The sequence below is a fragment of the Phacochoerus africanus genome, chromosome 14 (assembly GCF_016906955.1).
Source record: "Phacochoerus africanus isolate WHEZ1 chromosome 14, ROS_Pafr_v1, whole genome shotgun sequence".
In the NCBI taxonomy this organism is placed as follows: Eukaryota; Metazoa; Chordata; class Mammalia; order Artiodactyla; family Suidae; genus Phacochoerus; species Phacochoerus africanus.
In genome coordinates this window covers 29807517-29832186 of record NC_062557.1, presented here as the reverse complement: position 1 = coordinate 29832186, position 24670 = coordinate 29807517, and positions in this window count along the sequence as shown.

Sequence of the window (24670 nt, the reverse complement as noted above, 5' to 3'; positions counted from 1 at the left end):
CAGGTACCAATAATTTCCCAGCATGGAGGTTTTGATCCTTTGGGGAACACTGATTTGCCATATTCTAGGCCAGAAACAAGGGAAGGGGCTCTTGCCTTCCCATATATGCACCTGCCCCAGATGGCCGGTGGTAGGTGGAGGACCCAGATGCTGGAGGGCCATGAAACTGTTTAATACTGAATCATGTGCTGGGCCTGGGTGTCTGAGGTTCTTTACTTACCCTGAGAATATTCCCTTGCTGGAAGGAGTGTGGCATTAAATAATAAATAAAAATCACCACGAAGGAGGAAGAGAAAAGAAAGACAGAGAGACTGTGGAAATAAGGAAAATTTTATACATTTATTTTCTTTCACTGCACTTTTTGCCAAGTTTTGAACAAGAGACCTCTCAGTTTAATTTTGTGCAGGTCCTCACAAATTATGTAGCTGACCCTACTTTAAATAAATATTGTATATGCAAATATATTTGTTATTATACGTGTTACTATTTTAAGGATAACAAATGGAAAAGTGCCAAAGATCTTGCAGTAATTCCTTTGAGAAAAATTTATGTGTGATCAGAGAAAGGAAGCGGAAAGTATAAGGAACAGGAGAAGTGATGAATTGGATCAACACTTGAGCTAAAATCAAGTGACTTTTGACACACTAGCCATGAGGAGAGAGTAAAGAGTCTGAGAGAACTCCAAGGTTTCCAGCTTTGGAGATCCAGGACAAAAAGTATTAGAGGAGGAATGTCAACATGGTGATTTCCCTATGGGTTATGATGGGATGAAGGTGGCTAAAGAAAATATTGGCTTCAATTGATCATTTGTTCATATATCGAATTCAATTCAGAGAGTAGGGTTAGAGATAAAGGTTTAGGATTTATCACCATAGAAGAAAGAACTAGAACTATAAGAGGTGATCACTCACATCTAGTTTAAGAGAATAAAACTTGAATATTATAACAATATGCCTTATCACTATTTTAACTAACATTTGTGAAGCTATGTCAATGGTAAGTGCATTTCCACACTTAAGCTATTTTGCCTTATCTCTATTTCACTGGCCAGTGTTAATATTTTTACCATGATAATGGAACCTGGACATTACTTATTTGCTTTGTTGGACAATCCTCAAATAAACAATATTAATAACATAGTGACAACTGTATGTTTTGGTGTATTAAAAAAAAACAGCACCCTTTGAATGCATAAAGATGAAGTCTATTCATAAACCCTCCAACACAAGCTGATGTTTGATACTTGCAAAATGATGTATTCCCTGCATCTGCTAATGAAAAGGCTATGCCAGCTAAAGTCACTTGCTGGGAAAATAGCCAGATCCATTTTACCCTGTGTTCTTAACTAAAATCCATATAGACATGAAACCAAAAGCAGTCTCAAAGATATGACAGGGCAATAATTAATAGAGGTTTTCATACTTCTTTTTTTTTTCTCTTTGATATGGCTGTCTTCCCTTCCTTCCTTCCCCAGATATGTCAGTTTTTGAGGAAACATGCAGCAAACAAGGCTTGATTCTGAGCCATAACAATGAAATATTGTTTGTGAATATAAGCTATTGATCTCTGTGTGTAAGAAAAAGACCTCCTGTCAGGAAAAATCTAAGGATATTTTGCAAAGTAAAGTACTAATCAAAACCCATGTCTCCCTACATTTATAGGCAAAGTATTAGGCCTGCTGGGCATAGATTTCACTGTCTTTTTCAGTCTCACCCAGCTCCTAGTATAGCAGAGCCTTGTGAGAAACCAGGAGACTCCCCCTCTTTGTAGATGAGCCATAAACATCCCAGGTAGCCCTGGGTCAGTGAGTTTTGAGTAGGAAAAAATGCTGCATACAATTGCCTTCTCTGATTCCTGAAAGGAAATTTCCCAATTATGTGCAGTTTGCACCATAGGGAGGAGAGTATATTTAAGTTTTACTTTTTTATAATTGAAAACAGAGTCTTTAATCAGTATGTACTTGTCAACTTGGATCACTCTCTCAGACTAATTACATCTATGGGAAAAAAATCCATCTACATATTCAAATTTTCCCCTGGAATCAAATAGCACATGAAAGGGACCATGAGATTAAAGGGAAAAAAAATGTGTAAAATGGGTGAAGTAATATTTTGTTGTTGTTAGATTGAGTTCACATTTTTTGCTTTCACTTGGTATTTTACTACTTGGAGACAAAGGATTGTCAGAAAATATCAATTGATTGATTGATTAATCACATTATAATAAATTTTGTCCTATACTCAACAACTCACTACATACTTTCTTTCTCTGGTTCCTGCCTAGGACAGTTGCTAAACTGAGGAGAATAAAGAAGACTTTCTTTCCCTAAGTTCTCTGCAGTTTACGAAAGTAATACGTGATGGGTAATTCACTGCTGAGGAAGTCCACTACAACTGAACAATTTTGATGTCCTAGCGAATTTTATTTGAATGAATACTATGGGATTTTGAAATAAGCAAAACCACTAAAGATAATTGGTGAGCTAGAAGTCAGCATTAGGAAGCAAGGCTTAGAAGCAGGTACTACAAATTAATTCCATTTACTTCTAATCCAAGGTCATGTTTTATGCTTGGGAATTGATTTTAAAGGTGGCTTGGAAATGTGAGAGGAAGCGCATAAGCTTTTATCCTTTCATTCTGTCAGGGTTTATTAGAATGCCTCATAGCCATGGGGCAGACACCCAGGTTTTTGTAATGTGTTGTGGCTTGTGACTGTGCACTCTTTATGACAATAACAACAATAATGATAATAAAATATCTAACTACGTGCTAAACACTTAACCTAAAATAACCTGTTTAATTTTCTCAACAACCCTCTAAGGCAGGTACTATTATCATCCCCAAAAAGAATGTAATTTCCTCAAGGTTACATAGTTGTTTAGTAAATATATCAGCTAATTTCTGGTATGCTAGCAATTAAAAATAAGATTCTTAATAAATTAAATAAGAAGGTATATAGCAGAAGGACAATTGGATTCAGGGAGTAGATAGTAGTGCTTCTAGGGAAACAAGAAGCACTAACCACAGTAGTAAGCCTCAGGTCAGGTTCATTCTACAAAAAAAGATGTTTCCAGTTTTCACATGTCTGCTGCATAATTGTATTTGGATGAGAAGAGAAGAGATCCAAAACCTAAATGTTCTTGGAGTTGGAAACAGGTATCTGTATTTACCATTCTGCCCAAAAAAGCAAATACACAAGGGAGAAGAGATTTATTAAAAGAAGTTCAGCTTGTTCTTATTAAAGGGGGAAATGGATACTACATGGACACACCTGATAATATTTTGTACAGTGTTCAGCCACACTTGATCCCTTTTCTAAAAGCACTTCCAGAATTTATATAATCATCCTTTTTACAGCTCAATGGTAAATTCTACCATCATTATATCAAATATACATATATATTATTTTCCATAATTATTAGGAATATTTTCATCTCATGATAGCAGATTTATTTTAAAATTGAACTCTTTGATTCCAAGAGTGAGACAGGATTAAGATGGCAGAATAGAAGGACTGGAGCTCAACTTCTCTCCTAAAAACAACAAAATTCACAACTAAAGACTGAGTAATCTCCACCCAAATGGATTGGAAACCTTAAAAAAGATACCCTACTCCAGAAGAACAAGAGGAGGACACATCAAGAGGTAGGAGGGGAGATTTCATGATATAAACAACCCCATACCTCCTGGGTTAGAAGTTCCACAGACTGAAAACTAACTGGTTCACAGAGAGAGACTCACCTACCAGAGTGAGAGTTCTGAGCCCCACATCAAACATTCATGTGTGGGGATCTGGCACTGGGAGAAGAAGCCCTGGAGCATCTAGCATTGAAGGCCAGTGGGGCTTGTGTGCAGGAGCTCCACAGGACTGGGGTAAATGGAGACCCCATTCTTAAAAGGCACACATGGACTTTCACATGCACTGGATCCCAAGGCAGAGCGAGGTCTCCATAGGAATCTGGGTCAAACCTGACTGCAGTTCTTGGAGGACATCCTGGGAAAACAGGGGCGAATGTGGCTTGTTGTGAGGCAGGTACATTGAAGGAAAACTCTTGGGAATATTCAGCAGCTTTCCTTTCTCTGGAGGTGGCCATTTTTGGAAAATCTGGCCCCACCCATCAGTCAGCACTGAGAAGCCCCAGGGCAAACAACCATCCAGGTGGGATCATAGCCCCACCCCTCAGTAAACAGGCTCCCTAGAGACCTCTCAGGCACACAGCTGCCTCTAATCTCATCCAGAGACTAAGCCCCACCGAACAGAGGGATTAGAATCAGCTCCAAATACCAGTGGGCAGGCATCAGCCCCTCCCATCAGGAAGCCTACAGCAAGCCCCTGTACCAAATTTAGCCACAAGGGGGGCAGACACCAGAAGTAAGAGAGGCTACAACCCTTTTATCTGCGAAAAGGTCACCACACCAAAAACCTATAAAAATTGAAAAGACAGAGAACTATAGCTCAGATGAGGAAGAAAGAAAAAACCCCAGAAAATCAGCTAAGCGATGAGGAGATTCTTAGCCCCAAGGAAAAAGACTTTAGATTGTTGATGCTGAAGATGATGTAAGACATTGGGAATAAACGGGAGGCAAAGATGGATAACTTACAGGAAACACTGAGCAAAGAGATACAAGATATAAAACTTAAACAAAAAGAGATGCAAAATACGATAACTGAAATAAAAAATTCACTAGAAGCAGCTAACAGCAGAATAGAAGAGGCAGAAGAACAAATAAGTGAGGTGGAGGATAGATTAGTGGAAATTAAGGATGCAGTAGAGAAAAGAGAAAAAAGATTGAAAACAGATGAAGAGAGTCTCAGAGAACTCTGGGACAATGTTAAATGCACTACCATCCGTATTATAGGGGTGCCAGAAGGAGAAGAGAGAGAGGAGGGGAAACAAGACATATTCCAAGAGATAATAGATGAAAACTTCCCTAACATGGGAAAGGAACCACTCACTCAAATCCAGGAAGCATGAGTACCATATAATATAAACCCAAGGAGGAATACACCAAGACACATATTAATCAAACTGACCAAACTGAAAGACGAAGAGAAAATCTTGAAAGCAGCTAGGGAAAAGAAATAAGTAACATACAAGGGGACCCCAACAAGGTTATTGGCAGATTTTTCAGCAGAAAATCTGCAGGCCAGAAGGGAGTGGCATGATATACTTAATGGGATGAAAGGAAAAAACCTCCAACCAAGATTACTCTACCCAGCAAGGCTCTCATTCTGATTTGAAGGAGAAATCAAAACCTTCACAGAGAAGCAAAAGTTGAGAGAATTCAGCAACACTAAACCAGCCTTACAACAAATACTAAAGGAACTTCTCTAGGTGGAAAAGACAGCAACAGGAAATGAAAATGCCACAAATGACAAGGCTCACCAGTAAAGGTATTTATACAGTAAAGATACAAAATCATCCATGCACAATTATACCACCAAAATCAGAAATCATGAGAAGAGGTGGGTACAAGTGCAGAACACTGGAGATGAACTTGCAATTAAGAGAACAACAACTTAAAACAATCTCATATACATATAGACTCATATCAAAACTTCAGAATAACTGCAAACCAAAAATCTACCATTGATACACAAACAAGGAATCTCTGGAGAAGAAATATATCTTATACTAAATAACTGCATGATCCACCATGAAGGGGGTCATTTGACAACAGTCTTGGAATGCTGATGTCTTCTTACATCTGATTTTGATTTCTTCTCCATCAAAGAATTTATGATAATTATAATTAAATAATGCAACTGTACAATAAATAATATAGGTCTACAATTGTATTATTAATAACCATTTATCGCCATGGTACAATGTAAGGTCTATAATGTCTTGTTTATCACATCACCTAGAATGGTGTAATGCCTATATTGAAGAATCAATATGATGTAACAAATTGTGAGGACATATTTATATAGTTATACTGTTTTATTAACCAATTTATGCATTTTATTTTGTACTCATTTTCAGAGGGTATGTTATTTTTGCTATTCTTACCATTTAAGTTATTCTTTTTATTATGCTATATAAAATATTTAATGGTAAAAAAAAGAATTAAGTAACAATAGCTTGTACAAAGTATCATGGAGGGCTCTGGATGAAATGAAACTTTGGTTTGTAAATGCCAAAACCTATGATTACTAAGATAGTAAATAATTAATTTGATTTAATCATATTTAAAACCAAAGTAAATATGTTGGTACAAGTTCAGTAGTGCTACAGATGTTGCCATTCAGATGCAGTTTAATGATGAATTTGAATTAGCCTCCAGAAGGTTACTAAACAGGATCTCAAAAAGTGTCTAATTCATTACCACATTGTGGAATTTTTGTTTTCCTACCCTTACAAGTATGATTCATTTTTTAAAGTGTTATATGGTTCTTGAGTATTGCAGAAGTAGACATTTTCTGCATCAGCAGCACAGGTAGGCACAGTCAGCAAATAACTTAAGTTACCATATTTTTCTTGTTCAACTCAAATTAGACTATGATGAGGTCATTTAAAGAGTTAGGGATACTTTATAGTAGATACAGTAACTACAGTTTGGGGGGTTAAAATATGCAATTTTTAACATAATTTAAAACATTTAACTTATGTTAATGTTCAATGTTACCAAAAGTCCATACATCTGTTCCTGAAGTGCTGCTGTGTGTCCTTTTGTTTTTTCAACATTGTATCAGTCCAATATGTATGACATAATGATTTGATATTTGTATACTTTGTGAAATGATTACCACAATAATTTTGGCTAACTTAATATAGTTATGATTTTTTTCCTTGTAATGAAGACTTTTAAGATCTACTCTCATCAACTATACTTCAATAAAGAAATTTAAATTAAAAAAGAAAAAAAAGAGATAAATTATGAGGAAGCTTGGAAACCATCTTTGTCCTGTCCTCTCAGTGTGTGAATCACTCTGTGTCAACATTCAGAACACTTTCACATGAGAAGCAGAGATGTAGAATGAACTGAAGAATCTATAATATTCTCCATATGGTCCTCTTTCCTCCTAGAGGCTGGAACAGCAGAATTGTTCCCTCTGAGAAAGTATGAGAGATGGGATCATATGTTACTCTATCAATTACCAAAAAAAGTGAATTTGACTACACTGTGAAAATCAAAGGCAAGATGAACACAACTCTGAATTAAATGATTAGACCTTATTGAAATACAACATCATTCCTGTTAAATTTAATTGCTGAGTTTTCCAACATGTTTTCTATACTTTGTTATGAACAAATTTGGAGCCATGACATTATAAGAAAGCACACACTTATAAGTAACATTAATGCTATAGTGTATCTATATAGCACTTGATAATTACCAGATTACTTTCATATACATTATTACATGATTATACCTCTTATAATTTCCTATAGAAGTTATACATGCCTATTATTGACAAATCAATTTTAAGTGTGAGGAAAGGAGACTCAGGGAGATGTTAGAGATTAGCTGGCATTATGTAACTAGAAGTTTTCTGAGTTTACCTGGTTTTCATGGTGCCCTCTATTTTATTTGGTGCTCTGCATACTATGCACTTTTATAACTAGGACTCTGTTGATTCTCCACACAAATCTTCCCTACTTCCCAACCACTTACATACAAATGTAAAATCTGAGGTAAGTGTATGCTGTTTTGGACATAACAATTATAACACTTTATGTGTTTTTCCCCTAGTTTAAAAAGTAGGCCCTGGAGTTCCCATTGTAGCTCAGTGTATTAAAAACCTGGCTAGTATCCAAAAGGGTATGGGTTTGATCCCTGTCCTTGCTCAGTGCATTAAATCTCCAACATTGCTGCAAGCTGTGGCATAGGTTGCAGATGTGGCTTGGATTCCACATTGTTATGGCTATGCCTGTGGATGTGGCTATGGCCAGCAGCTACATCTCCTATTTGACCCCTAATTGTGGAACTTCCATTTGCTGCAGTTGTATCCCCCCAAAAAATCCCTCAAAAAACAAATAGCCTATAAATCCCATGAGGATGGGAACTGTACCTTGGTATTATGCTTTTATTTCTCCAGTCCTACTTATTTTAAAGTACCATACATGCTGCATTTAAAGTGAGTCACTTAAAATTTAACATTTTAATAATCTGAGAGCATTTCATTTCTAGAAAGGTAAAGATAGCTTTAATATTTATAACAATATTTTATACTCATTGAATCTAATAAAGAATTATTAATTTATTTCAGGCAAATATATCTCTCTCAAGGAGAATATGCCTGGATTGCACCTACATAGTCCCAACTTTCCACACATAGATATCACTTTATCAACCAGAATTTATTTAATGAACTGAAGAATCTATAATATTCTCCATATGGTCCTTTATCAACCAGAATTTAGAATCTGAGTTTCTTAAAATTGTATTGTACCAGTATCAAATAAGATTTAAATTTCAGGAAATTCACTGGATGGCAGCACACAGAACTCTGGTTGAAGTGCTCACATTCAGTCAAGAATTGACTGGGACAGGAGTTCTCTTCATAGATCACTGTCTAATGAACCTGACTAGGATCCATGAGGATGTGGGTTTGATCCCTGGCTTTGCTCAGTGGATTTAGGATCTGGTGTTGCTGCAGGCTGTGGCGTAGGTCACAGATGTGACAGGGATCCTGCATTGTTGTGGCTGAGGCGTAGGCCAGGAGCTGCAGATCCAATTATACCCCTAGCCTGGAAACCTCCGTATGCCATGGGTGCACTTTAAAAAAAAAAAAAAAAGAATATATTGTCTTACTGGGCAATGCACCAGCTGGGGAGAGGAATCAGGCTCTTGCTAAATTTGATTGCTACATAAAGTATTAATAGAGCCATTTACCCATCAGAAACTCTTCCTGTATTATTCCTTCTTCTTTATGGGTATTTTGAGTTCTACTCAGTTGCTCAACCTGGCTCATCCAGCTCAGGATACCACACAATTTCAACTATAACACAGAATGTTGGTTGGGAGATCATGAGGTAATTTCTGGATTCTACAGTCATGCAGTCAGCTTACTTTGACTTAGGGAGTATTTTAAGGAAAAGAGAACTCCATATTCCAAATGAGAGTAGTTTTGACATTTGGGAAAGGTATGGTTATATCCCAATTAATCATAGGTACACAAAGAGCACAAGCATAAAAATAGACAAGCAAAAGAATTTCCCTTGACAACAAAAATTTTTACTCTGTAATCTCATCCAGTTGTTGCTTGCTTTGTAGTTCTTTCAAGAATGTGAACTTTCTAAACTGCCAAACTGAGGAAAATATCAATTGTCTTTGTACAGATTTTAATAATTTAAACAGATAATTATTAAAAATATCTGACATATCTTAGTTCCATATATAACACCTTTTGAAAATACTTCATTTTACTAGGAAAAAGAAAGGAATTTGTTAATAACTTCAGTAATTAGGAAAGCAAAATTCAGAGAAAATGGTCCCATTTGAAAAAATTTCAAAGGGTGTATTCAAACAGTTGCTAATCGGAGCAGGCTGGGAATGCAAAAAAAAAAAAAAAAAAGAGGAGCAGTCAAGAAACAGTAGTACAGGATAGCGCAGGACCCTAGTTCAAGGAATATACATAGCAACATATCTTTGAGTTCTTCTGTAGGAACTAAGGCTTCAACCCAAGTAGGGGATGGTAACTTCAGCCTAAGCACAAGATTCCTGGGGCACTTCCCTGCTAATTCACTGGCTACAAATAAGAAAAAAGTCTCTACAATGTAAAAGATAATTAAGACTTTACCTCCCCAAATGATTCTTCCTTTAAATTCTTTCATGGTAGAGTGGAATTTTGGCATTGGCTCTTTTACAGAAGTCTGTCTTCTCCCCACTTTACCAGCCTCCTAAATAAAGAAATCTTTCCTTTCCAATCAACAGCAGTGTCTTCTATATTGGCTTTTGAGCAGCAAGAAGTCAAACCTGAGTTTTTTAACAGTAAGAATGAAATATTAAATAAACAAAAAATCAAACACATAATAAGATTTAGAAGGCATAATTTGTGAACAATATCAAATAAGAAAGATTTTTTAAAAATACATTGGTGAGGATTTTTTACTTAAAAAACAATGCACAACCTGAAAGTTGAGAGATAAGTTTTGTTTGAGTCAAAATTAAAACTTAAGCCCAGGAGACAGCATTTCAGGTAGTCCTGAGAAAACCCCTCTGAGGAGGTGAGGGGGAGATAAGCCATATAGGAATTTTTGCAACAAACAGAAGGTAGTAGGAAAAACAGACATGCAGAATACCAGATATAAAGAAAAAGATTTATAGAAAACCAGTTTCTATGGGAAGATGTAAAGGTCTCTGGGCATATTGGAATCACTCCTTTGATTCGCATCTCAGCTATTGATGTGGGCACCTCATCCTCCTGAAAGAAAATATATATTACTTATGCTTCTTTTAGAAATGAATACTTTAAAACTGAAAAGCTTAGAACCCTTCCTTGTCCGTCTTAATTGGATCCCAAACACCATCACCCATAAACAATAGATTAGACACAATTGCCTGTGGGTTAAAGATTATTAGCACATGACGTTCTTCAGGAACTTTCCTAGTTTGTTCTAATCTCTGATCAATATGCCCTTTTCACAAGTACTGTTATTATAGGCAATAACCCAGAAGACCACCATAATGAACATCTCCTGACTCCAGATTTGATGACTAAGATTCCCCTAAATTCTAATCTCTGATCAATATGCCCTTTTTGCAAGTAATGTTATTCTAGGCAATAACCCAGAAGACCACCATAATGAACATCTCCTGACTCCAGATTTGATGACTAAGATTCCCCTAAAGAAAGAAGAATGCATGTTTGTCCCAATCCTGATTCCTATCTGAAAACATGTTTTTCTCCTTTTTACTATAAAACTCCTTTCAATTCTTTCTAAAGAGGGGGCACAGTCCTTAAGGCATTAGCCTGCTGTGACCCTTCTTTGCCTGACAAAGCAATAAAGCTATTTTTTTTCTCCTTTACACAGAATTCTGTCTCTGCATTTAAATTCAGCACTGGCAGTCAGAGGCTGAATTCTGGCAACACTATGGGCCAGTACTCTTAGTTTATTTCCTGAGTATGCTCAGTGCTCACCTGCTCACCCTTGGGAGTAGCTGCATTCACAGATGATTGTAACATCTTTAGTTTTGTCCACTTCACTATAGCCCAGGAAGCAGTATTTCAGACAGCTCTGAAATGTTAAAAGCAAAGGGGAAATATCAAGATATTTCCTCAAAAAGCAAAGGGGAAATATCAAGATATTTCCTCAAAAAGCAAAGGGGAAATATCAAGATATAAATGATAAAGGTGAAGGGGGAAGTGCATGCAGCCATGCACACATTTTACAGAAGTTTGTTGCTAGTCTTGTGAAAGTTGCTACTAGTCTCAGATGTCAGTCATTATGAAGGATTTTAGTATTTTTCTAGATATGAGGAGATGCAAGAATCAGGTTTACAAAATTTTCTCCTAAAAATATCTGAAGATCTGCTCTTCCCCAGAGCACAGAGTGCCTCACTCCTGGTCTTCACCTTGAAATCTTTTTAGGGTGTGCTGTGGGTTGGCAGCTGCATGGCTCATGTTTTAATCCATGTATAGGCTGGTGGCAAGTGCCAAACTTCAATTCACAGGCTGCAAAAAACAAACAAAACATTAAAAGAGCAAATCAAGAAAAGTTTCTCACATTCATGTGAAAGGGAAAATAAAGGAAGAGATGAGAGACTAGAAGACAGAGCCAGGGGATGCAGAATTAGAGAAAAGAGCAGACTGAATGTGACACAATAAATGAAAAATCATCAGTGAACACAAAACTCACTTTACATGTAAAGATGAAAGAAAGATATGTTAAGATATCTTAATAATTTACATTTTTCTTTATCATCCTTACAGAATATGGTTTATGTCTGTGCAGCCTTGAGAGCTAATGTAAGTTCTGTCAGGTATTATCCTTCTTTTTTCTGTTCTAATTCTATTTTCATATATATATACAATTCAAATTTGCCTGAGAAGGGTAGGGAAAAAAAGATACATTGAATAACAGGTGCTATGAATTAAAGGAGACTAAGTAAATATAGACATGCAGGTGAAATATTTTCCTTTAATAAAAAATTTCTAATCTTACACATGGAAACAAAAAACTTAAAGAAAAGAGAAAAAATATTGGCATCATGTTCTCCATATTTATAACTCTGAAAGCTAGACTCTAGAAGCACAATTTCTGGGGTATTCAGAATAAAGATCTGCCAAGACCAGCTCAGCAGGACTGGCTGAAGAATGGGTGCTGTGAAACTTAAGGAAAAAAGTTAACATAAAACAAGATACAGAGACATTTATCTTAAGTAAAGGTGGGAACCCAAGGGACTCAAGGTCTCAGGGACAAAGAACACCACCTCAAGAAACCACACTGTTTTTATTGTGTTCTTTAGGATTATGTCAAGTGAGAAGGGGGTTGTAGGTGCAGGATATAGTTTTTTTAAGTTATTTTAAAAGTCACATAGCCAGTTGCTGATTAAGCTTTTATTCTGACCTTTAGGCATTTAACAATCATTAGCATTTGAGGAAGCTTGGCATCAGCTATCTATGCATAGCATCTAGAGACTCACCATCCTGCTTCTGCAGATGGTATGCCTATCTGCAGCAACCTGGCATGCCTAGGTTTGCACCTTTGTTCTCCTTGCTAATGCATATCCTGCTAAACCCCTTGGGGCCATGAGGCTCCTCTTTCCTTTTATTCTTAAGAAGACATACCATGCTGTGCAAATGGCTTGCCAATCTGCACAGGTCCCAGGTGCCTATACCAACACATTAAGTCCTCATTCAGCTGACCCTATGAATAACTTGTGCCTTTAGGTCTTTGTTCTTAAGCTTAAGTCATTAAGTCAGCATTGCAACTGTTTCCCAAGCAGGAAGATGGGTAAAGTAAAGCAGGACAAGATGGAGTTTTCAGCAAAGAGGCTAAGAAAATATTGTAGAAACATGTCTCATGACAAAGATCTATGAATGGAAAAAAAAAGTCTATGAACAAGGTATATTTTATAAAAGTGTTGCTGCAACCCACTGTCTGCAACAACACCAAATTCAATCTCAGAGACAGAGTTTTGGGTCAAAGGAAAAAGAATAGCTTTATTGCAAAAAGGGACACAGTGGGTTCATGCCTTCAAAATCTCTTGTCTCCCCCTCCTTGCAGGATTTGGTGAGGATTTTTTTTGTTTTTTTTTTTTTCTGTCCTTTTTAGGGCTGCACCCACAGCATATTGAGGTTTCCAGGCTTGGGGGTCAAATTGGAGCTATAGCTGCTGGCCAATGTCACAGCCACAGCAATTTAGGATCCAATCCACATCTGTGACATATACCACAGCTCATGGCAATGCCAGTTTCTTACCCACTGAGTGAGGCCAGGGATTGAACCTGTGTCCTCATTGATGCTAGTCAGATTCATTTCCACTGAGCCATACCAGGAACTCCAGGTGAGGAGTTTTACAGCAAAATTTCAAAGGCAGGATTGCTGATAAGTATCAGGTTGTGTACAGGACCTGTATTCCTTTAATCCAGCCTCAGGTGATCTCCAAATGTACTTCTGTAGTTCAAGGTTATCTAACTGTGACCTTCTTTCTGAAATGAAGGATTCATCAAATAGTTAACATCTTCCATTTGTTGTGGGTTTTAGTTCTGCAGGAGAGCTCAAGGGTATTATGCATATCTATTTCCAGCAGTCATACACAGGGTCTTTATAATTTTCATTCCCCTCTTTTCTCTGATATTCCTCAGTCTTGAGGAGAACAGATGTTGGACAAGAATACTCATTTTGGATAGAGACATTACTCATAAACTCAGCCGAGGAACTCAGTTTTAGGGGGACTTGATTTTAAACCACCCCCCACTTTTAACCATTCCCATGTCTTTCACAGAATGGGACAATAACTTCTCTGGCTTCTTCCTCCTGAAATGGGGCATAGTCCTTCTTTAATTTGAGGGAATGGATACTGAATCTGAAATATAACTGAATTCCAAATCCTGGAGTCTATGATAGTGATCTCAAGTTCAGGAAAAGTATGACAAAGGCTTGCCATCAGATTCTGCTTTGTTGGATTTCTCTTTTCTTGAACTTCCCAGAATATCAAGATTCTTGCAGATGCCAAGAGACAAGTTTTTTAGACTGTTCAGAACCCAAGAGTCTCAAATTTCTAGAGGTACAAGGCAGAGAGAAGAGAAAAAATATTTCAATTTTGCCCACAGATATATAATTTACCCGATTGTTCTAAATCATAAGGAGATTGAGGGGAAGGGCTTCCCTATGTCTGGAAAATGCAGATTAAAATCAGTAATATTCCAGAAAAACAAATTATAACCATACTCATCAGTTCACTCATTTTGTAAATAATCCATTTTGTTATCTGTTTTAGGAAGCCATCATATTTTCTTCAAGATTTCGTAATTTTTCAACTCATTCCAGTGGTATTGTCTGAAATTTATCCTAGTACTATACCTATAAACCTTGAATATAAAGAACTTTCTCAAAGGCAACAGAGTATAACAATAACTGACACAAATAAATGTCACAAAGACTTAAGAGGGCATGATTAAGCATCTGATTAAAATGCCATTGGTAAAGAAATATAATCAGAATCAAGACTTTAGCCTTATATGCCAGGATATATCCAAATTTTAGAGATCCATATAATTTCTAGAATGTCTATATTAATGACATTTACCTACAGTGTAATCTAAATAGGTTTATTACTCCTGTGATAATGCTCTTCATGTAGTTTAACATACATAGAAAATACTCCTGGTTAATTTAGTATTTTTCTAAGATGTCTAAGGGTTTCCCTGGACCATCCCAAAGTTATCTGGAAGTCAAAAGACTTTTAACTGAAATTTGGTATTTCAGAAGTTTATCAAAAAGTTTCAAAACACTTGATCAAATAAGATCATGGGTCATTATGAGACAATAAATTTTCCTTAATCAAAGATACCAGAGATATTAAAAGCAATTATGGATCACCTAAATGCAAAGAAACCCAGAGTGGCTGGCCCAGAGTAGCTGAATTCCCACAAAGGAGTGAACCCAGAGTGGCTAGCTGAGAAGGAGTGGAGATAATTACCAGCCTTTTCTATTCCTGTGAAAAAAACAATTCTAGCTGAGGAATAGTATAATAATTTAGGCTACCATTCAAAAACTGTCTTTCCTCATTTTCAAGATTATACATTGGCCAAATGGAATTACAGTAGAATTTAATTCCCTTTCAGTCATGTGTTTGTAGCTACAGGTTGACCGGCCTGCCAGAATTTTTCCAGGGATCTATCAGATGGAAACTAAGAAGGAGTATCTCCCACATTCAGTCATAAGTGGATTCATGAGTGGACTGGAAACGCCAGAAGCCTTGCCATCAGTGGAAGCCTCAGACCAGAAAAACAGAACAGAGAGTCCAGAGCTCAGAATGGATTCCAAGTCACACTAGGCCTGTGACCTTAATCCAAATGGTATGCCTTTCAGATGGGATTTACAAAATGGAAGATCCCTAGACATGAACAAAAAATTCCCCTGAGGACAAGACTGAAGGGTCCTTAGAGGTCATGCCAGAGGACTTGGCAGAGATGTCACAATGTCTAGGTGTGTATTCCCTCCCTCCCTAAAATAATTCTTTGGAGTAGGAATTTTGGGTCAGTATGTACAGGAGGAATAGAGAAATATCCTCAAGGTGAAGATAGCCTTCGTACCTGTGAGTGTGATCCCTCTTCTACCTTCCATCCCTGTTTCACATTTCCAACTGATGGAATTGTAGATGGGGTATGAGTGGGGTCTCAGCATTTTCAGCCCCCTCATGGTTGACAAATTTGTTGCTGAAAACTGAATTCTGTGTATCAATGCCAAATTGAATCTCAGAGACAGAGTTTTTGGTGAAGGAGAAAAGAATAGCTTTATCGCTTTGCCAGGCAAAGGGGGACACAATGGGCTTGCTTTCAAAAATTGTGTGCCTCCTCACTGCCCCCTGGAAGATTTGATGAGGAGTTTTATAGCAATGGTTCAAGGGCAGGATGTCTCATAAGGATCAGGTGTGTGCAGGGCTTGAATTCCTTTATTCTGGCATCAGATATTCTTCTGATAAGTTTCTGTGAATCAAAGTTATCAAACTGTGATCTTCTCTCTGGAATTAAGAATTTTTCATCAAGTACTTAACATCTTCCATTTGTTGATTTGGTTTGTTTGTTTTCTTTTTATGACTGCACCTGCAGCATGTGGAAGTTTCTGGGCTAGTTGTCAAAATGGAGCTGCACCAGGGGTCTATACCACAGCCATGGCAACACTGGATATGGGCTGCATCTGCAAACCTTGGCCATGTCTATGGCAATGCCAGATTCTTAACCCACTGAGCAAGGCCAGGGGTCAAGCTTGCATCCTCACAGATGCAAGTCAGGTCCTTAACTTACTGAGCCAAAATAGTAGGTCCTGTTGGGGGTTTTAGTTCTACAGAAGAGTTCAAAGATATTATGTATATCCATGTCCAGGAGTCCCACAGGGTTCTGCTTGATTTCAAAGGTGATGATGATAGTGACTATTTTTGGAACATTTCCAAACATTTCCCACAAAAAGGCAGAATACCCACATACACAGATCATATCTTACCAAAAAAAAAAAAAATTAAGCAACAAATTTTGTTTCAGAACCAAGCTTGGGTCCACTCACCTGAGTGCAGTAAAGTCAGTCTACTGATGTCAGGTTATGGTGAAGGGAACTATAGTGTTTATTATAAGGTACCAGGCAAAGAGCCCAGGGCAGTATTAATGCTCAAAAAACCTGAACTCCCTGATATGTTTCAAGGAGGCATTTTTAAAGGCAAGGTAAGAGAAAGGAGTCAAAATATGTGTGATGAGTCTGTGCACAAGCCTCTAATTGGCTGATGTTGAGGTATCAGGTTAGTTTCACAGGGGTTAAAGTTATTAATCTTTAGGTCCCAATAGGTATAGAGCTATGTGATCATTGTCATCAAGTAGTTAACTTCTTCCATTTGGTGGAGATTTTAGCATCTGTAGAACAGCTCAGGAAATGTGAATCATATAATGTTACCTACTTACTTCAAGTAATCTAGAAAGATTACTAGAGTAGAAGAGCTGGAAAATTTATTTTTAGCTCTGGAGGTCTTGGAAAGCTAATATAATTTATAAAATCATGTGATTCACATAAAGTTGTTATACCAAAAGTAAGGATAAGGAGTGGAATATTGTCCACTATAGACAGTGAGATCATGCTACAAATATATGCACATAAAACATATAAATTTCAAACTTAATATTTCAAAGCAAGCCAAAAGTGATCCAAAACATAAAACAATAATGTAAATCAGAATTAGGAAAACTCATAGATAAAGTGATAGAATTAAAGGAAGATAAGAAATTTGAAAAAATCATTTCAGAAATAAAACACTAAACTAAAAGTTACACAGCCTTAAGATAATATAAAAAGACAATTTAAACACCAAGAAACAAAAGAAATAAAAATTCTGAAATAAAGTGTCAGATAAAGATAATTAAAATTAATTAAACATATATATGTAACACATCACCAAAAAAGAAAATGAAATCAATGAAACAGAACAAATGCTATGATATGCGTCAAAAAAATGTTACTAAAATGTTAAGAAGAAAAAAACCTCCAAATTACATATTAAAAAAACAGTATCTTTTAGGGAATATTATGCCAGAGTGCTTCATTTTGAAGGAAGCCCTGAAAAAATAAACATCTCGGACAAAATAGCAAAATAATTACCATTTAAAGGACAAATAATATGATGATAAGAGTTTTATTGACAATAAAAAAATGCCAGAAGATAGTGAATAGTTTTTGATATATTTGATAATGTAACTACCATATAAAGATGTTATTTGTATGACAATTATAGCATAAAGGAGGAGGGAGAGCCTGAGATTGTAGAGGAGCAAAGATTTTGTATACTATTGAAATTAAAATGACTTTTATCTGAAACAAATTATAAATTAATATGTGAATTGTAACTCTCAGGGAAACTACTAAGAACACAACATGAAAAGAAAAAACAACAACAAAGGAATTAAAACAGTATACTAGAAAAGAATATATATATATATTCTGAGTGGACCGTGGCTCTAACAATTAAATTATAATTGTAAACTGTTTCTTAAACACACATATGATTTTTATTAAGGTTCTGAGAAAGTAGGATTTTGAATGGCCTCTCAAAAAAAGTTTACTTGTTTTCATTAATAACTCTATTATTAATAGGCTTTTACCAATTTATTTTATTATCTTCAAAAAAGACTATCCTCACTGCTGCTATAGAATTTCATGATTTGTCAGTCTCAATAACGTATTTTCTGTTTTTAGCATTACAAAAAGACCCTCAGGGCTTTTTGTGTAGAACTGAATGTTTTCTATCTCACTAGTCCTATATCTTGACAGAATATGAAGAAATATCACTAATTATCCAAGAGGTCATATTTACTTTTCATGTATAGCTGGGCAAACTCAACATTTTATGCATTTTATCAAAAAAGTCCAATTTCATTTTGCACACTTTATATAACATGCAAATTAAGTAGAATTACAAACACCATTAAAAGTATATCATTCTTTTATAACAAGATTGAAAACTGTGAGAATGCCAGAGTTACTGGTCAGTTTTCTCTGAGAAACTATTATATTTTATATAATAGCACATAACCTTTTGAATAACACTCAGTTCCTTTACTTGCATTAGTGAGGAAAAATTCCCAGTTAAAAAAGATGGTAAAAGCAGTGTCAGAAAATAAACTTTATAGTTCAAGTTATAATTAGCTAACAGTAAAATATCTAGGAATAGTCTCAAGAAATATTTTAGAGCTGATTTGATCTGATACTGAAAAAAACAAAAAAAGAAAGGATAATTATACTACTGAAAGGATAAAAATGCGACCTAACCCTCCCAGAACCCAGCAAGTTAATAAAAAGCTCTAAATGCCCTCGAATTCCAGACCCTGTTCCCTATAGGTAAAAGACCATACTTCTTGCTGTTTTAGGGCTTGCTTTCTGTTCTGTACAAAACTATGTGGAGGAAAAAAAAGAAGAGAAAACAGGCCCCTGAGTACGTGTCTCTAGGCATGAAACTTCTTGAAACTGCTTGAGATAACAGGGAGAAGGGTCCCTAACTGCTTGTTTGGCTTCTGTAAAGCTGCTTGCATAAGATGAAAGGAGGGGAAGTTAATAGCTAAACCGACCCCAGTAAGATCGGCTGTGCCATAAAATGTTGAAAATCCTGGTAAACATATCTTGGCGACAATATGTCTCCCCCTCCCAGGTACAAGCCCAAACACGTAACTCCAGAACAAATTAAAACTAATTGGTCCACGAAGCATGGGTTCGCGAAGTTTTAAAATGATTGGTTTGTGATATTTTGAAATGATTGGTTTGTGAAGTGCGGGCTTTGCTGTGAACCCTGGGCTTTGTTGTGAATCCCATAAAAACTGTCCTGACTCCGCACTCGGGGCCGCAGTCCTCTACCCCTGTGTGGTGTACGACTGTGGGCCCCAGCGCGCTTGGAATAAAAATCCTCTTGCTGTTTGCATCAAGACCGCTTCTCGTGAGTGAGTGATTTGGGGAGTCGCCTCTTCCAAGAGAGGGATTTTCTTTCCACTGGCCTTTCACTACCAGAAGAAAACATCAAAAAATGAAGAATATTTTATATTCTCTACAAATAATTCATGTGCAATTAGCAAAATTTAGTTCTTTTTTTCTCAAATAGATGTATCTCCAGCTGTACTGAGCATGCACACAATTACTTTAAATAAATAAGTAAATAAAAAGAGAACTACAGTAAAAGAAAGATAAATTGAAAAATGACTAATACCATGAGAGGGAACTTTCAATGGAAAAGATAATGTTTTTCAACTTGTATTTGTGTTCTTATAAAAAAAAATAAAATAAAATCCCCATTATAGAAAATATTTCTACCATAAGGAAGCAAATTAACTGAAATCTGATATTTGATGATTCATAATATAAGTTGATTTAAAACTTTTAAGCCACTGAACCCAGACATTAGCTCTTATGAATTTTTCTTAAGGAAATCAGAAGAACTGCATAAGTTTGGACCACAAAATTATTCATCACTGTGTTATTAGTGATACGACTAAAACAGAATGAGCACATAAATTATAGGATACTATATATTGAAATGTTAATTTGATGAAAAAGATTATTTAATGGAATGAGAAATATTTGTGCTATGTAATTAAGTTAAAGATGTAGATTGTAGCACATATACAGTATATGTATCATTGTATAAAATATGCACAGTTGTACCTAGAAAAAAATGATAGAAAAGTATAAACTAAAGTGGATGTTACGGTAATTTGTAGTAAGGATAATTTATATGTATTTTGGTTTTCCTGTTTTTTTTCTTCCATATTTTCAATATCACTGTAATAAACATTTATTTTTATAATAAAAATAGTATTTACAAAATAGCACCTGATGATACTTTCATTTTTACCTACAATTAAAAAAAATTCTTGAGAAAAGCTGACACTTCATAATGAGTGCTTTAATCTTTTGGAAGCCTTTCATTTGAAACACTGGAAATAGTGAGTCAAATTATAGAGCCATGTTGTAAGCTGTTAATTATATTCTTCCAAATCTTGTAGCTTGAGGTTATATCATTAGGTAATTCTTAAATATTTTGTGTTGGTTTTTAAAAGGTGTTATATATGTTTCAAACATATTTTCAATACACAAAATATAAGAGAAGGATTAGAAAGAACTAGAGAAAGCCTTTGTGGAATACATTGAGAGCGCAGCATGTGCCCTTGCCACAAAAAGAACAGTGAAATGATATATGTTTCCCCCTAGAAAATCTAAAAGGCCAGAAATGATCTGTCTAGCTATTGTTATACCTGAGTGAAGGAAAGGTAGTTAGCCTCCCAGAATTAATGGGAGCAAAGAAAGTATGACCCTTCCTATGGTACAGATATCAGCTACCTGCAATTTTTTTTGGATTATATCTATAAATATCCCCTGGAGGGGCAAAGAAAAATCAGCAGAGATAACTTTAAGGTTATCATTTAAGGTGGTTCTATACTCCTACAAGCCAAAGAAGGAGTAATTTCCAGCCTGAAATGAAATGCATACACCATGCCAAAGAAACTGTAATGGAGATATAGCTAAATATGACAAGCAGATCTTCGAAGAAACCATGACTGAAATGATTAGTCAGTTTTGAACATATGTTAAGAATGATGCTCATGACCAGCATAGTATCAATCAGGTCAGTCAAGTCTTCTTATGTGTTCTTATTTCTCTAGCTGCCATCCTCTAGGAATTAGAAACTATTGGTCTATAGTAACACCTATTGGAAAAACAGGTCAGTGAATGTGTCAGTGAGAGACAAAAACAAAGTCATTTACGATGATACCCCAGAGATTGGGCTTGTTCAGGAAACTACTTTTTACTAGGAAAGTGGTAAGATTACTAGAAAAATAAATGAATCCCTGTTAAACTTAGATTTCATATAAACAATGGATGATTTTTAAGTAGTGCTAAAAATGTTGCAAGGAATATCACTATATTAAAATATCCACTGTTTATCTTAAATTCAAATTTAAGAGATTTCAGTATTTTCATTGTTTAAATCTTTCAGTCTTACATTCTTTAATACTTTTTTGACTGCAAGTCTTGCTTGATTCCAGAATCATTGCCCTTTCTTTTTATTGTATTTTCCTGGTATATTTTCCCAATCATTTAACTTTAGCCATTATGCATCACTGTATTTTTAGATGTGTCTCATGTACACAGTAAAGTATTGGGGTTTTGTTTGTGTATACCAGTCTGATTTTTTTTTTCTTACTGAGATAAACTCATTTAGATTTATTAGTATTTTAATATATTTGGTCTCAATTCTTCCATATCATGTTAATATAAAGTTATTTCACACAGTTGGTCTTTTACCTTTATATTCTTTCTGTAGAGGATTATATTTTTATTCTAAAAGACTTTTATACTGATTATTCTTTGGCTCACTCCCTGTGGTGTTGCTATGAGCTTTCTGCTGCTCTTAACCATTAGGTAATAACCTGATGGCTCACTCCCCCTGACAGTCTCTGGCTTCAGGTTTTGGTAACTGCTGTTTCACTTCAGGTGCAGTAGAGGAATAGCATATTGCTATTATTAGTGGTTTTCTAATAGATCAAACATGTGTCTCTTCTGAAAACTTTTCCTAAACATGCCATATTTAAGAATGCCTGCCAACACTGACTGATAGCAAAGTAAGTAATTCATTAACGAATGAAACAAAAGTCATCATAAGGGGTGACTACGGAGAGAAAGAAGAAAGGCTATTGAGTATAGAAGATACTTCTGAAAAATTTCCCAAACAGAAAGGAAGAGATAGAGATAAAAATAAGAAAAGGTAAGATATAAGGTATGCAGACCATAGAGAGAGATATAAATAAAATCTATATTTTCAAAGAAAAGAACAGAATGATTTAAAAGAGTCAATCATGAATGAAATAATAGGAAAGGTGACCTGAGGAGAAAAGAGGTTGCTAATTGAAATGGACACCAAGATCTAGGAAGATTGGAGTTCCCATTGTGGCTCAGTGGTTAACAAATCTGGCTAGGAACCATGAGGTTGTGGGTTCAATCCCTGGCCTCGCTCAATGGATTAAGGATCTGGCATTGCCATGAGCTGTGGTGTAAATCGCAGATGCAGCTTGGATCACATTGCTCTGCCTCTGGCATAGGCTGGCGGCTACAGCTCTGATTAGACATCTAGCCTGGGAACCTCCATATGCCATGAGTGCAGCCCTAGAAAAGACAAAAAGACACACACACAAAAGATCTAGGAAGATTATTGAGGAAATATTTCCTTAACTTTCACTGGAGAACACTCAGTAGATATGAGGCATATTATACTGAACTAATCATGGACTCTTTTCCCAAAAAAATTCAGTCTCATAATTCTTCAACATAGCCCAAGAGGTAGCCATTAGAAATTCATGAGGTTTGGAAGACCAGATGAAATCTTCTTAATAACAATGAATTTAACATAAATACTATTTTTCCAAAGATGTAGGCTGAAAAAAATGTAGCTCCTTATAAAAGGTAAATCTATATGACAAAAATGTCTATAAGGGTAATAATCCTGCCACCTTGGTTACTGTTTACCAGCACCTAGCACCCTGTGAATGCTCAATAAATGTTTATTAGAGGAAGGATAAGAACAGACATGAGATTGGTCTCAGAAATATCAGTGACACTAAAATGTCAGAAGAAAATTGAATAACATTTATAGAGGAACATAAATGTGACCCAGTTACTCTGTAGATAAAATATTTCTGAGATATGGTAGGTTCAGAAAATGCCTTATCTAAATATTCTTCCTAAAGAAAGAAAATAATAATGTTTTATGCCAAAAAAGTTTTAGATTAGAAATATGTGTCAGTTCAGAGTATTACGTATAATGATGGTAGTATAATTTTTGATTATAAAGATTTATAAGCACAAAAATTTTTATCATAAGGAAATATTAAATGGAGTGCATGATGTTCAAGAAAGCAATAATTGGTATATTGGAAAATATAAGAATAATGATTAGAATTTTTAATAAACTGTGGCAGAATAATGTTAGATTAATATGAGGTTATTAAAATTGTATTTTAAAAGAGTATTAGTTGCCTATGTTATAGTTTAATGTTAATTGAAATGAGGATACAAAAAAACTAGGTGAGTTTTGGTTTCAGACTCCACAGTATTCCATATTTCATTAGTTGCAAGGTATTTAGATATATACATTTTTAATATCCTGCAAGAGACACCCATTTTGTAGGGGTGTGATGGGATCTCATAACGATTTAAATAAATTATTTATTTATGACAAATGGAAAATAGTATAATTTGTTTATTTGAAAATATAACATATATATTAAATTTTCTCAGGGCCACAGGTGTAGCATATAGAAGTTCTCAGGCTAGAGGTTGAATTGGAGCTGCAGCTGCTGGCCTACACCACAGCAACAACAATGTCAGATTTGAATCTCACCTGCAATTAACTCCACAGCTCACAGCAATGCCAGATCCTTAGCCCACTGAGCAAGGCCAGGGATCAAACCTGCATCCTCATGAATATTAGTTAGGTTCATTTCTGCTGACCCAAAATGGGAACTCCCCTGTTTACTTGAAAATATTGATTAAAGTTATGATCAAATCTTACTGGCCTTTGTAACCCTTCCTCCATACACCTGAAATGCTGTTAAATTTATAGGTACTCAATGTATAAAGTTATTGTTGAATGACTGACATAATTTTCAAAGGAACATTCATTCTATCACATTTTATGCTTTAAAAGTGAGAAGTTCTTCAGCATACTAATATATTTTTTTCTAAATCAGAAACAAGTAAATGGTAATTTTAATGGTAAAAACATGCTAAAATTTTGAGAGAAAAAAGAAAGTGAAAACAAAATACATTGATAAAATGATTTCCTGAAGAAAATGTTGTAAACAGTGCCTTTAAAACAAGTATCAGTAAGGAGTTCCTTCTGTGGAACAGTGGGTTAAGATCCTAGCATTGTGTCTGCAGTGGCTCAGGTTGCTGCTGAAACACAGGTTCTATTCCCAGCTCTGTTTATAGGTTAAGAATCTGGCATAGCCACAACTATGGTGTAGGTCACAGC